At 36.2% G+C, this 18,452-nt stretch overlaps 1 long non-coding RNA gene across 2 annotated transcripts; it reads left to right on the top strand.

The window, feature by feature from the left end:
- The first annotated feature begins 10,742 nt into the window (after window positions 1-10,742).
- On the top strand, window positions 10,743-17,572 carry LOC148655293 (uncharacterized). 2 transcript variants are annotated; one of them, XR_015941405.1, is made up of 5 exons: window positions 10,743-10,831; window positions 11,962-12,125; window positions 13,556-13,589; window positions 13,686-13,759; window positions 15,994-17,572. It is a non-coding gene; the product is annotated as an uncharacterized LOC148655293 (long non-coding RNA). The 2 variants fall into 2 exon arrangements; XR_015941404.1 differs by lacking the exon at window positions 15,994-17,572 and adding an exon at window positions 14,258-14,416.
- Window positions 17,573-18,452: the final 880 nt, after the last annotated feature.

The following is an 18,452-nucleotide window of genomic DNA, read 5'->3' as shown; positions in this document are numbered from 1 at the left end:
TTCATAAGGCTGTCAGGAAAAGCAGAGATGAGTGTGGTTGGACAATTGCATGCTGAGACAATGGGGCATCCAGAGTAGTAGACTACCCTGGTGGTAGACTACACAAACTGTAGTCTACCACATACAGTATATTGCTAATCTGCAGCTGTGAATGTCATCCCTGAACTTTCCTCTGCATCTGCATCCTCTGCAGACTGCATGCAGGGAACTGAAATTCTTTACTTCATTGTTTAGACTGCAGTGATTTTGTGTGTTAAAGACATACAGTATATTTTATCTTGAATATTTTGAAAAAATAATTATGCATAATACACTTTTAAAACACATGTAGTAGAAATGTGTTCAATGCTTTTAGTTTTGTCTGGTAAAAGGGGGCATTCTGCTTTTCAAATCTTGTCTGAGTTTTTTTTTAAGTTCAGAAATAAGCCATAGTCTGTCTATTAATTTCATCATATTTAACAACGTACTGTAATAAATCATAATTCTATGGACCTGGTTAATCATGTAGAATTTGTGTCTGCCAAGAATGTAAGTAAAGCAATTTTTGATAACCCATGCTGAGCTCAACTTTCAGTCAAGATCATTTCAGTGAATCCCAGTTTTTATAATTGCACAGATGCACACAGATTGGGTGCCTCATTCAAAGGTCACCAAGGGAATGGCATTTCAGAATGGTTTATTCACTGCTTGTCTACAGCTCTCTTTATCTGCTCATGAATTCCATCTACACTGAATATTAAAAGTGAATCCTTGAAGTGTAAAATAATGATCTCAATGCTGTTGCAGCCTGAGAATGTCAAGCATTAGTCTTATCTCAGTGTAACAGGCCTATAGAGGTGCTACACAATGCATTTGCCCCCTTTGACACACAAGAGAATCCTGAGTTATATAAATTTACAAATGTAATCCCTTTACAAGCTTCTCAAATGTGTAAATTGACCTCTCTATCTGGTTCATCATCATGACTTGCTTTAAGCAGTCTCAGTTGTGCAGATGTTCCCTGTCATTATTGCCGGACACTGAAATGATATCCTTTTCCATCAGTGAGAGGATTATGATGGAATGGCTGCATGAGACCTTGTGGACATAATATCGGCTACATACTGTATGTATTTGTGGAAATGAGGGTCAGAATGTTTTCTGACGGAAGAAGTGTTGCCATGGATATATTTCTAACCTTCCTCTTTTAGTGCACAATTCACAGCAGTAAAGCAGTTAAGGTAAAAGTGAGAAATACCATGCTTAAAATGATTCTTAAGGACATACATGTGAGGTTTGTTTTTACCAAAGAAAAAAAGGTCTCCAAAAATAGGTGATTCTCCGTGATAGCAGACCATCACCATTCTGTTACATAATACAGTTTTTCCCAAATGTTTTACATAAATATATCAATTTTGTGGCACATTGCCCTCTTCTCTCCATACACGTGATGTAAGAGAATGTTATTATTATTAATATTAATATTATAAACAAAACTTATTTCAGTGTCTACCTCAATGTGTATAGTTGCCTCATCCATGGCATGAATTATTGACGCTACAACACTGATCTTTTGCTCTGCCACTCTAAGATGTTTTTATGTTTGCTTATTTTTTGTCTGTCAAACTTACAATAACTCAAACCACTTGCAGTTCCCAAACACACCATCTCAGAGTGTTGCCTCATTCTCGTGTGTTTACACACTCAAAGAGAAACACAACTTTTTGGTTACTCCACAAAATTAATATATATATTTAAATATATATATGAAATAATATTTCATTCATTTATTTCTCTTAGTTCTTCTTTACTTTTCCAAAATTCTACAGCTCACCTGTTCATGTTGAATGAGCACCATTTAAAAATTGTTAAAAGAAAAACATTTAATAGTTAAAGAGCACACTGAAGACAATTACACAGGTCTGTTTAATAATTAGTCCAAATGAAATTCTCAACTGAAATTCTGAAAAAGCTCAGATAAAATTCAGATAAAATATCAGAAAATAATGGTGTTATAAGGACTTGGACTAGGAAAGGCTGGTCTGATTTTCTAATGGCTAGTAAGATCCAGAGTCCATCAAAATCTTGGTTCTCTGCAATCCCCCACAGTTCACAAAAAAAAACTAAATTATCTAGTTCAGGTGTTTGGCCACCCTCGGACCTACGTGATTACTAAGATTGTGAAGTATTGGTTTTCATCTCATTTGTCCTTTATAGATGATAAATGGATCTTGCGTCCGCTGAATTATTCATTAAGATCAACAAAGGTTTTGAATAAGGTTTTAAAAACCTGCATCTGGTGTTTAAGGGCCTGCTGATCCAAGAGTGTATAACATCCTCTTCGGCTGGGGGACAAGGGCTTCACTTCAAGTGATCACCAGCCAAATTGTTGTAGAATCTATTTAGTGAAACACATTGTGTAAGCTCTGCTCACCACAATACTGCATGTCTGTTATGACATTCTGTACCACATTTTGTGTTCAGTCTATTCTATGTATGCTGTAATTGTTCTCCCCTGCAGAAGTGTGGGCTGTCTACAGCACTTTCAAATTCAAAATGTTGTTATATTAGAAGGAAAATGCCAGCAGTCTCCTCTGAGTCAAGCTAGATTAATTCATTTGAGGACAGGTCTTGCTGCTATAGATACTGATAGTGTTACTTGTTCATTGATTTTCTATTTTAGGTTTCTGCAGTAGTGATCACAAATTCCAAGGGGTTTAAATAAAACATACAAATAACTTAATTGTGGTAATAATTAATATATTGTATATACTGTATATAGACTATGTACTTGGAAATTGCACATTTGTAATTATAATGCAGTGAATATTAATGAGTTGATTCTGGGCCCCTTAAGTAATTCTATAATTCTACAATGTTACCCTGTTTGATTTGACAATTAAGTTTGTTCTCTGGGGCTATAGTTTAAGTACTAATTTTTAGTGCAATCCTTTTTTGAGTGAGATATCCAGTTCAGTGACATGAATAACTTGTGGTATAGGAGTATACCTTAAATGATGTGTTCTTAGGGTTTTCTAGAGAGGGGTACTAAATGACAGCTCCTTGCATTCTCCAAGCCCATCTTTGTGGTAGAAATCTCCCCTGTGAACAGTTGTGTCTTGCAATTCTTCAACTCACTCTAGATGGTGGCACACATGCCAGGATAAGATGCTCAGGTTGGTCACACCTGCCTCTAACCCATGCTGTGACCCACAGTTACATGAAAATAGATCACAGAAACAGAAACGCCAGAAATCATTGACTCAGTACTGCTTTACCCAAAGCTTCAAAGCTTACCTGGATACACAATCACTTTGGAAGGTCTGTCCGCATAGACCAAATGTTGCTCTTACACAACAGTGTCAGAGGGCAGAGCTTTCATCTTCCATTTTCGCCCATCACAATGTCTGTGTAGAAGCAAATTCCTCACACAGGATCACTGCATCTTGTTCAGGTTGCATTCATTTTTGCGTACTTACCCTCCAAACGCCGGTTTCCAACCGGCAAAAGGCAATGTCTCTTTAGAGAGCGAAACTGAATTTTTAAAATTTGCTAGAAAAATATCCTTAAATGGAAAGGCACATAGAGAGAGAACAAAACCAACGCGTTACAACAAAAGAGGAACATGAAAAATAAATACGGTTTGACTTTACTGAGCAGTCCTGTCAGTTCAGATGAATGCTTCTATAAAAATAACTTGAACGTTAAAAATCAATTGCTGCAACTTCTGCTACAGTGATTTTAAATGTTTACAGGTAGGTTCATTTGCACTCTGTTTTATCAAGTAGGTAAATAATGGAGTTTTAATAGCTTTGGGTCCTTGAGGGCTAATTCCATGTTTGCCTTCAGTCTACGTAAATAGATTCTAATGTTTTTTTTTTGCTCTCCTGAACATTGGCTGTGTACACTTAATAGTATAAGAACCCAGCTGCTTTTTCCATCAGGGAATGGAGCAACATATAATATTTGCTGCATGGCATCATGCAAAAGTATTCCGAAACAATGCTCCATTCGTTCATTGGTTTACTGAAGGTTTTTACTTAATGATCGTGGCATTTATTTTCTGAAATAACTTTGAGGTGATTTAAATTTTAGAAGGCTTAACAAGTCAAGTTTGCCATACAATGTATTTTCGCATTAAGCAATCACGTTTTGTTTAGACTTGCCTAGACTTGACTAAACTTATAGTGGCTATCAAAATTTACCCCCTGGACTTTTTTACATTTTATTATGTAAAGATGGAATCAGAATGTATTTAACCATGAGTGTTTGCTATTGATTGACATAAAACACTGTATAATGTCTATCTGACTGCATAGGTAATGAGACAATATTTGGTAGAGGCGTGTTTGACAGAAATTACAGCCATACAGTAAGTCTTCTTGAATAAGTCTCTACTAGCTTTGAAACGTTTGGACACTACAATTTTTACCCATTCTTGGAAACTGTGCTCAAACTCGCTCAGGGTGGATGGGAACTGTTGGTGAACAGCAATTTTCAAGAATCTTACTATTGATTCTTGACTGGATTGAGATTTGTCGAGATTTGACATTATTTTTTGTCACTCTCCCATGAAGCCCAAATTTGTGAGGCAGTTGTCAAATGCATAGTTTCTACAATGAAGCCATGGAAGACTGGAATTCCTCTAGAGTTCTCATGGGACTCTATGTGGCCTCCCTGGCTAGTGCTCTTCTCTCTTGGAAACTCAGTTTTTGAGCACACTCTGTTCTTCACAATTTCACAGTTGTGCCATATTTTCTATATTTCTTAATAATGGACTTTACTGTGTTTAGGAGGATATGTAATGCTTTGGAAATTTTGTTATACCATTCCTCTGAGTGCTGCTTTTTGCTAACCCTATCCCACAATTTCCTTTGTCTTCATGATATAGTTTTGTTGGTAGCTATACTTATCAACTCCCTGTGGGATCTTCCAGAGACAGGCATATTTATCCTGAACTCATGTGAAATACTCTAATTGCTCACAAGTGGACTCCATTTATGAATTTATGTGACTTCTAAAGATCTTTGGTTGCACCAGATCCTGTTTTGGTGTGTCATGGTAAAGGGGTTGAATACTCATGCAATCACTTATTTTCTGGTTTATATTTATAATTAATTTAGAAGGATCAGTAGAATTTTGTTTTGACTTAGACATTACAGAGTGTTTTGTGTCAATCAACAGTAAAAATCCCATATTAATACATTTTGATTCTACAGTATATTGTAACACAGTAAATTGTGAAAAGGTCCAGGGGGTGAAAACCTATGATAGCCACCGTATTATTCTCTAGAGCATGAAAAGGGAATTTATTAATTTCTAAATTAATTTTGGTTTACCAATTCCAAACCTTTGTGATTAACCACTAAATGCAGTTGTTAAATTCATGGAATTTGTGGGTCCAATATTCAAAATTCTTATGCCCATAAATACTTACATTGTACAGTAAGTGCATTGTCCTTCCAAGAGAATCAATCAAAAATTAAACCTATATCTAATTTGTTTTGGAAGAATCCTAACCTGAGTCTGTAGATCTGCTACATACTGTATTATATCTCATAAGTAAAGTACTCTACAGTAAACCAACATAATCTGTCACATTTCTCTTTTTGATTCTATAATCCTATTTTGTGATCTCTGAAACACCACTACACTTTGACTCTTTCTACCTATTTTAGGATTTTTAAAACATTTAATTTCTTTCTATATCAAGTTCTATAAATACTTTCAACCTACTTTCTAAACTCTTCAGTTCTGTTTGTATAATTGCTTTCCTCAAAGCCTTGTCTAATGCTTCACTGCCCTCAGTATAACCTCCAGGGACAGGTACATTTATATTTTAAAAAGAGGTAAGCAGGCTTTCAAGTGACTTAAGTAGAAAAGGTAATTACTGAGAGTGCAGGCTGAACTGTCTTTACCAAATGTCACTTGTCTGAGTCTGAGTCATCATATCACTAGTTTATTATGACCAGGATTCACTAAGAAGCAGCACGCCACAGATTGAGTGCTATGGGAGTAGAGCTGGAATAAGTGGGCCAGAACCATCATGGGTTTTTGTGCAACAGCAACATCTACAGGCTTGGAATTCTGTCAGTGAAAGATACCCTGATCCTCCAGTTGACATCTCTCGGGCACAATGCGGCTTGCAATGTGGCAAATAATAAAAGACTCTTCAGGTGAGCATGTCAGAGAAAAGTATCCAGGTATCTCGTATTGTCACATGCAGATATTTGATAATTCCAAAGTGTGGAGTACAAAATAAAAATATACTGATGAAAATGCACAATGAAAATGCAACAGATGACATTTTAAAGTTTTATACCATTGAACACATACTGTACAGTAGATAAGGTTATTTACATGTTACATAATTAATGCAGGTAGGTTAGTTTTTGTTTTGGAATTACAAAAAAAATGATGATTGAGTCACGTGATTTCCTAAAAACCCCAAGTGCTTTTCAATGTTTAATATCTGGGTTTCTGTTTTGTCTCTCTCCTCCCTCCTATTCTCCATTTGGCTGTCCCCCCAGGAACCCCTGCCCCATGAGTGCAAGCACATGTAATCTGTCAGCACTAGATCCAGACATCTTCATTCATACCTAGCGTCCATGGCCTAGGACACATGTGCCAAACTCACGGCCCGCGGATCGCATTCGGCCCACCATCCGTTTTAATCCGGCCCTTGCAAGACTTCTCTCGGTCTACTGTATGAGTCCCGCGACCAGCAGGAACTCCAATTCCCACGAGCCCTCGGCTCCAATCGCATCACGCAACAACTGAGTATTAACGTCCTCCCCTCCCCTCTGGAGTAAAACTAATTAGATTGGCTACGTTTACACAGATATCACCATGAATCTAGTAGTAGAAAAAACATCATCTTGCTAGAAACACGTAACTGTGGTCAAGGCAAGTTTTATCACGGCTGAAGAAACAGCTAAATCAGGGAGACCATTCTGTGAGGGCAATTTTCTAAAGCGGTGCCTGTTAAAAGTCAGTAAAGTAGTGTGTCCAGAGCCAGGGTCTGCTTTTGCTAGCATCAGTCTCACTAGAAATACTCGAGTGGACGAGATTGCTAACGATCTACAAGAGCAGCTTTCAGAGAAAGCGATCACATTTATTGCATATTCACTTGCCGTTCATTACCGTTTAGGATTTCATGCCCAGATTAGACTTTCTTGCATCAAAGAAAAGAGGTTTCTGGCTTGGCAAAGCAACAGTAGGCCTACAGTTTGTGATGTAGACCTATCCTTATTTGTGTTTGTTTTTATTTCAATTCATGTATTTATTTCAATTTCCTTTGTGTATAATGGTATTGTGGAATTTTGCACTATACTAAACATGCTAATATATTGATAATATTTTTGCGCTCTCGGGTTCACGTGGGTATGCACCCTCGCTGCTGCCGCCTCAGGTCAGCCCCCCACCGCTGGGGACTCGAACCCGAGCCTCCACCGTCACTCAACAGGGACCCAGCCAGCTGAGTTAAAGGGAGATCTCCCGACAGCCCGACGGCTGCAGTCCCTGCTATTCACAGGGAAGGGCGGTGACGTCACCGCGCTGGTAAGCCGGCTCGCACAACCAGTAATGTCGGCCGTATGCAATACAGTATCATTGGCAACATAAAAATTGTATTAACTCGACGGAGAATATTTTTGTCATTTAAGTGTCACTTTAAACATTTAGAGAGCTCTCTTGTAAATACCAAATTGTAGCAGCAAAATATGAATAAAAAAAACTATACAAAGAGCCATTGCAATATTTTTCTAGGTTCAGTTCTTTTAGTACTTCTTAGTTACAAAAAAAAACTTCTCACTAGAATAAAGCCTGCAAATCCCTTGGGAAACTGTACTACAGAGTTCATCAACAGTCTATTGAAGTTAAGGGAAGTATGGATGCAATTAATCATAAAAACCCTACAATACCATTTTCTATGTTTTATGCAGCTGTTTTCGATCTGAATGCTCAGCTTTGAGGTCCTGGTACAGGTTATTGGTAACTGACAGCCATAGTACTTGGTTGTCACATTAATAAATACTTTTGTGTCATCAGTGGCTAAAATTTGTATTTAAAAACCAAATGAATCTATTTATGTATACAGAACTGAATCACAAATCTTTGCAAATCTTTGCAAAAAATATTAAACTAAAAGGGAAAAAACACTTTGAATGGCAATTCACTTTTCAAAGGCTTAGAGGGTGTATCACATTCTCTACATAGTGGTGAGATTATTAATTTATTGCCACACAAGTACTTTGCAAATAGTGATGCATTTTATTGGCTTTTTATTTGTGTTTTGGATAGAAAATGGAACCTCAGAGCTACAATGACCATATCTGAGAAAAAAACAATGTTACAAACTGCTAAAATGAGGAGGATGCACACTCTCTACATTCTAATGGAAAGAGACCAAAGCATTGGTGCACAAATGCACTCTGGACGGCCATAAGACTTCTGAGCCATTTTCTTATTGATCTAATTCATTTTATGATTGGACAAGTTGAAGCTTGTTCTTAACAATCTGGAGATTTAAAGAGATCTCTATAAAACCTGCTTAATCAGCAGCCATTAAGGACCAGATGTACAGTACCACACCCCTAACCTACAGAGAATCAATGGTGAGATTCTAATGGTGAAAAATGGTCCCAAGAGCTGTGAAGCAGCAATACCAACTGCCACATCACAGTGCCTGTCGAATATTATCTTCATATTACATTTGGTTAATAGAAATCTTTTAGTCATTGCGGAAATTCTGAAAGTCACACCTAGTTTAGTTTGGCTCTGCTTTTTCCACACAGACAAAATAACTCTTACCTGAACTCCATAGTTATTCACACCTGTAGTTGTACTTGTACAAAAACAAAGCACACTCTTTGGAAGAAAGGTATACAGTATTTGAGAAAGAAAAAGTGAAACAAAATCTCCTTACATTTGTGTTTCTTAGAGACCTTGAACAATATTGGTTACTCCGCTACAAAATAAATTGGTTATTCTTTCGAACTGAAGTACTTTAGTTTTCTTTTTTTCCTTAAATCAGAAAAAAATATATTGCTAAGAACATTCGGAGAGCTAGGTGCTAATTAAGAGGAGCTTCCAGCAGGATCAACACTGGGAAATGAACTTGCATCATTAAGAAGCGTTTCTCATTTCTTGTCTATGAACTGTTGCAGAAAATCTACAGTATACTGAGAATGTATTTTGGGTTGTTTTTCAGACTGGGACAAACAGAAATAATTTTCCTTATGGGCATATGGAAATGTTTTTGAAGGAAAGCAACATTAAATCCTCTGGGAACAGTATGTGATTTGCTGTGTAATTTAATTTCAAGATAATCGGCTTTCATAGACTTAAGCTATTCAAAATGCAATACCACACACACACACCTTAACATCCCAAGGCTTAGACTCTTAGTCAGAAGATATATAACCAGTTTAAGCCAATTGTAATAAAAGCCATTTAAACTGGATCACTGTTAAGGGGAGCAATACATCTTTTCTTAGAAACTTCAATGTTGGAGAGCAGGGTTGTTTGTTATGAAGAGTATGCAATTTAAGCTTGGAAGCACTATACATGCTTTGAGAAACAATTACTTAAAACCTGAAAGAAAATTGCACTGACATTACCATGATTTATTAAATTCCTTAGTCTGTTTCCTTTACATGAAAATATTTTAGCATGAAATATAGTTCCATCTCAAACAGAGCTCTACAATGATTAAGCTTGCTTGAAATTATGTTTCTATTACAGATGATAGTTGTGGACTGGAGGTATTTATTCGCCTGGGTCACTGACACAGGCGGTAATAATGCTGAATTGTACAGGATGGGAGAAACTGTCGAAGAATTTTAAACCCTGTTCTTGGGAAACCTTTCTTCATGGCAGTTTCAGGCAGTGTAATGACAATTTTGTCAAATTCTAAAATGAGATCAGATTGTGATTATGCGGTAGAACGGATTAAAAGAGCCTTTTGTGTCATTTGGCAGTTGTAGTAATGATCCACTCTCAAAGACAAAATACCACCACTGCAAACATTTTTAACCTGTCATGTTTCAAGTTTCCTGTTGTGGTAATAAGGGCAGTAATAAAGAAAAAGGATTCTGATTGTTTTATTAATAAAATAAGAGTCAGTATTATTACCCATATTGTGGTCTGGCTTTTTACCATAGGTAAAGCTCAATTTTAATTGCGTGGGAATGCAGGAGTTAACATCTAGGTAATCAAAATTACTCTGTTAAGAATCAATTCAAATTGTTTTTGGTCCAGTAGTCCATGACTGTTGTTCAATGAGAAAATTAAAAAGTAATTAAAATTTAATTGGATCCAGATTAATTAAATTTGGTGTTCTCTCAAGCACTCAATGAAGAGAATCCTATTTACAAAATTAGAAAGTAATTAATAATTCTAACATTATCTCTAAAGATGCTAAAACCTGAAATTGTTAAAAGGTTAAGAGCTTGTTTATTTAAGTCGGCCAATGCAGGGAACAGCCATGATTTAGAGACACAAATTAACCTAGCCAGCATGTCATTGAAATGTTGCAAGAAACCAAAACAACCAGTAAAAAGCCATAAAACACAAATAAAACACCTTGCAAGCTCCATACAGAAGATTCCCCAGCTCATAATCAATCCCAGGGCCGAAGAGCTGGGAGACAGCATACCTAACTGCAATGTCACCCTGCCTTATACAGTATTTTGTTTTCTTTCAAATATTAATAACAGAAGTCTTGTTTTTTTTTTAAACCAAAAATTCACATCACAGTGGATGTGGTTTCTGAAGAAAAGAGGTTTTGTCTGGCAGGAAAACCATTAGCACTGTCCATGAGTCTCCATTATTTACAAGCTCTCTGAAAAAGGTATGTGTCTCTAGGGCCCCAGTGGTTTTTCTCTTTCTATTTCAATGACTGGTTCAAAATGACTGGTTGAATCTAATGGAAAGAAAAATATTCTAGAATAAGCTTTTGTGATCAATGAGTGCATAAACTGCAAGTAAGTTCATATAAAATATTTAAGTTATATGTCACAAACATTATATAATTAAATAAGTGTATATTGTATAATGCTGCACACATGCAGGTCAATCCTTAATGAAAGTACTCTTTTTTGTACTGATAATTAAAAATATGTGCATTCTTTTATGCAGATATACTGTAGTATGCTATGAAACTGACATTCATAGCCTAGATAGTAATGACTCCTCATGTTTTTGAATATGTAATTGAATTGAAGTGTCTCAAACCAGGTCTGTTTAATGAAGCAGAGAACCATCAAATGAGATCTCATTAGCTAAGAAGCTACAACATATCATAATTTTAGAAACAATCAACAAAAGGAAAGCAAGAAGCTGGAAAAATGGGAAAAACTGCAGCATTTTGAAAAGTCAGAATCTAACAGTTTTATATAGTTTTCTTTAAACTTTCTGGTTACCAACTAAAAACAGCACTGGAACACTTTGAATGAAAAGTACTGTATGAACACTGATCTTTAAGATAGTTTTAATGTTATCTTCTCCTGAAGATGTAACGCAAAGGCTATGAAATTAATTATTTGCCAAGCAATATTCTTATAAATAAAGTTAAGTTTACTATTATCATAGTTTCAATTTTCTTATTTTTGTCAGACCTATAGTGTTTTTAGGATTAATAGGGCTGTAAGATTTTGCTTGTTTATTTTATGACCATCTGCAAAATTCCCTAAAAGTGGAGGAATCCCAGCATCTCCAGGTTATGGGAATAATTTTCCTGGTTCAATTACTTTAGGGAAATTTAATACCTCATGGTCATGCTTTTACACAAGGGCTTCATGTGTTATGATACTGTATTTACAATAATAACCAAGCTTTTGTTCTATGACTAAGAGTTAAGTTTTTATTGAGCTTCATTGTGTGCAGCTTTACATTTGTTCATGATTACTGTGGTAATTACAATTACTGTGTAACTGAGTAGACTAACTCTGCAATCTTTTTTTTTTCCTTTTTGTCTTAAAGAGATACCATTATAGCACCTGCGATTGCGATGAGGAACACATATAAAAGCCATGTGAAATGTGTCAGTTTTTCCTTGGGCTTATCAGCCTGAGTCAGTGTATTCAGTGCATGTTCTCCAAAGCGCCTCACAGAATCTGCAGTGATGGACAACTGTATCTAACCAGGTACATCAGGTTCCAAATCCGACATGCCTTCTGAATAGACAGAAGACAGATTTGTTAACCAAAGTTTAGAGACACTGAATGCCTACTCACCTTATAGTAAAAAAGTTATTTGCAAATCTATGTCAACAATATTTCTGATCACCTTTAGTGTCAGTTTCTAAAAGCCACTGACTCTAAAATCCTATTTGTGTTGTTGATAAGGAAATGAGAATACGACATAAGTTACAGCAGGCAGTTTTTTAAAGACAGGCAATATCTGATTGCTCATGTTTTTTTTTCTAATAAAAACTGACACTACAAGTGCGAATTTCAAGGTTGTGCTTCAAATGTCTTAGCTTTGCTCTGTTCTTCAAAGTGTTTTAATGCATAATGTAACAGCACCGTGAGGTTCTGTCAGCTTGCGCAGCCCTTTGGCAGAAGCTGTGGGCCAGAAGGACTGGGGGCAGGGAGGGGGGGCAGAGCAGAGGGGCGAAACAAGGTGCCGTGTGATTTTTTTTAAAACCATTTTACCTGAGTTTAACTTCTCACGTCTCGCAGTGACAGCCTTGAGGCCATCATCGTACACGTACACTCTTCGCCTATGACTCAAAGACTTGATGCTGCTGCCCAGGGAGGCATGCTAAGGGAGCAAGAAAGTGAAATGTCTCTACAATGTTGCAGAAATGCCAGCCTGTACTAAATGCTGCCACTTGGGTCATGCTGAGAGAGGGCACATGAGGTGTCCAGACCTTCCTGTCTTCACAGTCGGCACTTAATTAGGTATCTTGTGAGGCATCTTCCAAATGATAATAAAACAAATGATTCATTCAGTAATCACCCAGGTATATTGGTAGTAAATAATGACAGACAGAACTGGTCTGTTTTTATGCAGACCAACTAGCACTTCCCCTGTGTTTTTGGAGACTTAAAACTAATATGGCAACTTATTCAGAAAGGTCCTCACTTGAAATCACGTTGGCAGTTGTTGTTTTTTTTGTTTTATGACCAACGGTGCACATTATATCTCCAATTAAGATGGCAAGCAAAAATTAATTTGAGTAAAAATGAAGAAAACTAAATGAAAGCCAGTGAGCATTGGCATCTGCTGCCTGAACGATGGGTGGTGCCCCGTTTTAGAAATATAATCTTCACACTGTCGAGTCTCATTTTACTATGCTTTTGTGAGTCTGAGTAAATCATCCAGTTTCCTGGACATTTAAAAAAATGAATTACATTATGAGGAGCACTTATTTTTTAGCAAATAGTAAATCTACTAAAATATTTTTTTTAAATCATGCTTAGTCTTTTAATAACATTGTGCCAAGTATAGACTTTTACACCCCTTATTTATTCCCAAGCTGTAGTTCTGCATCTCTCTATCTTTCAGCTTTTGCCTTATTCCTAGTGCCCACACTTACATCTGTGCTAATGGATACTCTGATTTCTTTCAGACCCGGGAGCTGTGGGACCAGCTCAGAGGAGAAGGTCAGGCTCAACAGCAAAACATAGAGTGAATAACAGACAGCCTAAAGGGCAATTTTACACTAAGACGGTGACCACTAGCTGTTTCTCAATTTCTAGTGTTTTAGGAGAGGTTATACCACATCTGAAAATGACAGGGGAATCAACGTGGGCACCTGCTGAGCTTAAGAAGGGTAAGTGGCAAAGGGCACCAAAAATCAAACCAAGGTGCTGATATTCATGTAAGAAATAAAAAAAGAGTTAGAGGCATCTTATTTTATTAGAAACGAGGACCTGATTATCTGATCTCCCCCCCACAATCAAATGTTTTATTTATATAGAGCATGATCACTTAATGGGCAACACAGTGGCCAAGGCAATTAGCACTGTTGCTTCCCAGGGGTCCTGGCTTTGGTTTCTGAAGTGAAACACCATCTGTTTGGAGTGTCCATGTTCTACCTGTGTTCATACAGGTTTCTATATTTTCTGGTTTTCTGGGCCCTATAATTTCCTCCCCACCTTCAAAATTGCTACTAACTTAGTTATTCGATGTTTTGATACAGTCCCCGTGTGTGCCCTGCGATGAACTGGATGTCCAGTCCAGGCCGCCGTCCCACCTTACATCATATGTTCTGGGATAGCCTTCAGGTTACTCTGACCCTTACCAGGAATACATTTCTTTCTTATCACAGATGGAAGATCCTGAGATCAATCACTTAATACGATGGGGCAGACATTTTAAATTGCCTCTCCTTGTTTGTAATCTTATGTTTTTACTACTTTGCCTGTTTTAGTCATATGTTTATTTTGTGCCTTAACAAGCGGTTAACCAAAATAAATGGTTAAATATCGCATGTATTACACTGTATCCGCTGGTTGTGCTTCCTAACAAGATTGGAGCAGCGTAGCAAAAGTCAAAACTTCATGAATGACAATGTCTCTTAGCAGAATAAAGCTGGGAACTAAAAAAAATAATAGGCCCAGAGAAAATCTGGCAATACAGATACTGTACATACTGTAGCAGCATTTCTGGCCTTTAGAGACAAAGAATATTGTGTGACTTTTGCTGTTTTAAGTAGTTTGACACTGATTGTCTAAAATGAATAATGATTTTTTAGCACAGTACCTACCGTATATTATTCTATCCTGAAATGCAAATGACATTCTGGAGCTGAGGATAATCTTAGAACAGTGTTGCAATTACCCTACTTATATATTTTGACTCATTAATATGAGCTGAAAGGCACATAACTGGATTTTAGAATTGAATTTTCATCACCCATCAAATGTCCTTTTTATGCAAGTAAAATAAACATATACTGTTTATGCAGATTTATCATTTTGAGCAATAAAACTAACATAATAAGTGGCATTTGTAAGCCCATTACCTACAGCAGCATAACGGAATTTAGCCATCAAGTCTCATTAAACAAAAATTAGGCCCTCTATCATTTTATACAAATTGTAGGAGATTTAATTAGATCTTGCATGCTTGGATTCATACAAATTAGTTGGAATCAGTCTTATTATAGTATGCAAATAAGGACAATGTAATCTTTAATTTTTAAAATTAAGTTGCAGCAGTTCTCATGGAACCCAGCCAAATTCAATTCCTTAACCTTTTCATTACTGAGTTCATTGTAAAATTAGGTCTCTGAATTTGCTCCAAGGCGCTTGAATCCAGGTGCTCCAGAAATGACAACAGCATTTTAATATTTAATCGTTTTAAAGCTTCATTACAAAGATGTCAAGGCAAGTACTAAAACAATTAAACAAGAGAGGAGGTTTATGTCAATATCTACTCAAGGAACATAAAAAACAGCAGAAGAAAAGAATCTCAAAAATAATTCCCTATGTCCTGAATTCCTTTATGCAGAGTTTCTCATTTTTAGCAATTTTTAGAGATTTTGTTGCCATCTTGAAGCTCTGCTATTATTTCACACATTTATAGGACTATGCATGTAGACCAGAGGCTGAGGATACTAAGACCACATTTTTCCTAAGCCCCTTGCAATGCAGGACAATGCACACAACAGTAAGTACGTGCATTAGAGATTCAGCATCTTTCGGAAGTATCTATTTCTGAATGGTAGGTGAAGTATATTTATCTAGCTCTGCTCTTCTTCACTAGGCATGTTCAGAGAAGTTAATTAGTTATTTTCTTGTGAATCTCTCTATATGCAACCATGAAAAGAGAAATCAAGAGTGTGCTCACGATGCAATGGGCAAACCAAAAGGGAAGACAGAATTTAGAAATGATTGGTTCTTTTTCTCAACAGTTACTGGATATGCTGTACTTTTCTTTAGAGGGTGAGGGGGGAGACAGTAAATATTTAGTGGTAATTACAGAGTGGTATGGACCCTCTTCATTGAAATTAAATTAGTATTTTCAAAATTTAATTCAAGTTATTTTCATGACACTTTTCAGGGAGAAGCCAATCTCACAATCTCAGAGCAAGAGCTTCCTCAGAGACTAAACCTGCATCATACACCGTGGCAATTAGGCTGAAAGCTCAAGTGCCACATTTGCTCTTTTAGGAAATAAATCTTTGCTGAAGAAATTACTTTTCTTATCAAAGTGAATGTCTGTATATATTATATAATTACATTTACATTATTTGTTACTTTTATCATATGCCATAGAACATACTGAAGGTGCATAAAAGAGCAAGTACTACTGAATTTGTAGAGTTTCTAATGTTTTTTTCTTCATTTTAGCAGAGTAAAACAAAATCCCCATTTTGTTTTGATACGCCAGAAGATAATTAATTTTATGTCTATTTACACTGTTTGCTTCCCAGTTTTCTAATTCCACTTTCATTATTACACTGCCATGTTGAGAGAAAAGTGCATTTATATTCATAAGCCTTTTCTATGCAAAGGCCTTTATCAAAGCTTTATGAATGTAACAGGTTGTATTCATATTAAAGATATATTGTATGACAAGTATATTACATATACTTCCCTACAAAACCTCTAAGAGGCACTTCTTACATTTCACTTCACCTTAACACAATCAACTTGATTGGGGGCAAAATCAGCTTAATTCACTACAGCATGGAAATATACACTACATATACTGGGACTACTTTAAATACAGGGTTTTACATTTTTTGGTGAAAATGATAAATGTGGGGGCCGGTCTATACAGTAAATACCTGCTTAGAGTGAATGTTAGAAATAGTTCCCGTGCTGTTACACTAACCTGGGACTTGTGGAAAAGCCTAGTGTGATTTCTGAACAGAAGACACAACAAGGTTTTCTCTATTATTTTAACTGAGTTCATCCTGCATTTGAGCCATGGTTGGAACACAGTTTTTTCATCCGAAAGCTTCCTAGAGGTAAACATAACAGACTCTCATGTCTGGAGCACTAAGCTGGCCAGAGGTGTTCTCTGTTATTAGCTGATTCCCACATGTGCTTTCACTTTATCGTACATATACTGTAGCTGATTGTTAATGTTGAAGTATTTCTTATTGCTGCCAGAAAGAAATCAGTGGCATGGTATCCTTCATGAATGATGTTAATTATTTTTTCAAAAGTTCAGAAACACAAGGACATAAGAATAGTTACAAATGAAAGGAGGCTGTCAAGCCATAATTTCTCTGTAGCTTGTTTGCTACTGTACTTAGTTGCCAATTGATCCAATGATCTTGTCCGGCTGTTTCTTGAAAGAAACGTCAACATCAGCATAAACAGCAGTCTAAGTAGCTTGTTCCACATTTCCACAACCTTTTGGGCCAAAATGGACATTCTGTTCTTGGTTTTAAATGCACAGAGAATATTGGCATAATCAATGAGCATCTTATTTATGAACATCTTATTTTTACAGGATAAACAATATATTAACACAATCTATCATCTGTAATTGGCACATCATTAACATTATCTGGCTTGAAAGTCATGTTGAACTGTTTAAAAATAAATCTTTGGATTGTATCACCCAAAACTGTCATTTTTTTTCAGTTATGTAACGAATGTGTTTTCATGCAAAGAAAGCCAAAAATAAAATGCTAAATGAAACTGTCACGATTGTTAAGTTTTCATTTAGACTTCATTTGTTCCATGACAAGATGTTAATTAGCTCCTGAGAGACTCGGTGTTCTGCAAAGATAAGTGATTAGGTTGTGTTCCTGTCATGAAGAAAGCTGTGCTTAAAATGTGGTAGATTGAAATAATTGTGCATGCTATCAGTTTATTTACTGATGGATAAACTGCTGATATGATATTATATGACTTGAGATATGATAGGAAAATACCTTGTCTTACAGTATATTCATATAACCTTCCTTCTATGTCATATTTTGTTGTTACTAAATGATACATAATTTTTTTTATTTTAATACAGTACTTCATTTAATATGTGATTATTCAAACTGAAAACGTCTTTGGTTAAAATTACAGAAGTTACAGTAAATGTCAACATAAACTAATGAAGATAAACTGAAATAAAGCATTTTTAATTAAGTATTTAGACCTGTGAACTTTGGTTGAAACACCTTTAACAGCAATTTCAGCCAGGTTTATTTGATACATCTAAACTTTTCTACTTTTCTCAATGGCTTGGTGCAATTATTCACATTTTTCTTGGCAGGTTTGCTCAATTTCTGTCTTATCCTATTGCTTGGAAATCGCTTATGGAGATTTTAATTCTTTCCACAGATTCTCAGTATGATTCAAGTCAGAATTTTGTCTGGCCCATTCAAGGACATTCAATGTCTTATTCTTAAGCCACTCCAGTGTAACTTTGACTTTGGCCTTTGTCATGCTAAAAGGTTAATTTTTGTCCAATTTTAGGTCTGATGTAGTGTTTCCCATAATGTTTGAGGTACTTTACTCATTCTGCCGTACAGAATGTCTCCATCATCTTGACAATCTTACCAGTTC

This window comes from Lepisosteus platostomus, chromosome 9, assembly GCF_059453375.1.
Source record: "Lepisosteus platostomus isolate fLepPlt1 chromosome 9, fLepPlt1.hap1, whole genome shotgun sequence".
NCBI classification, from domain to species: Eukaryota; Metazoa; Chordata; class Actinopteri; order Semionotiformes; family Lepisosteidae; genus Lepisosteus; species Lepisosteus platostomus.
This window is presented reverse-complemented; position numbering and strand designations above follow the sequence as displayed.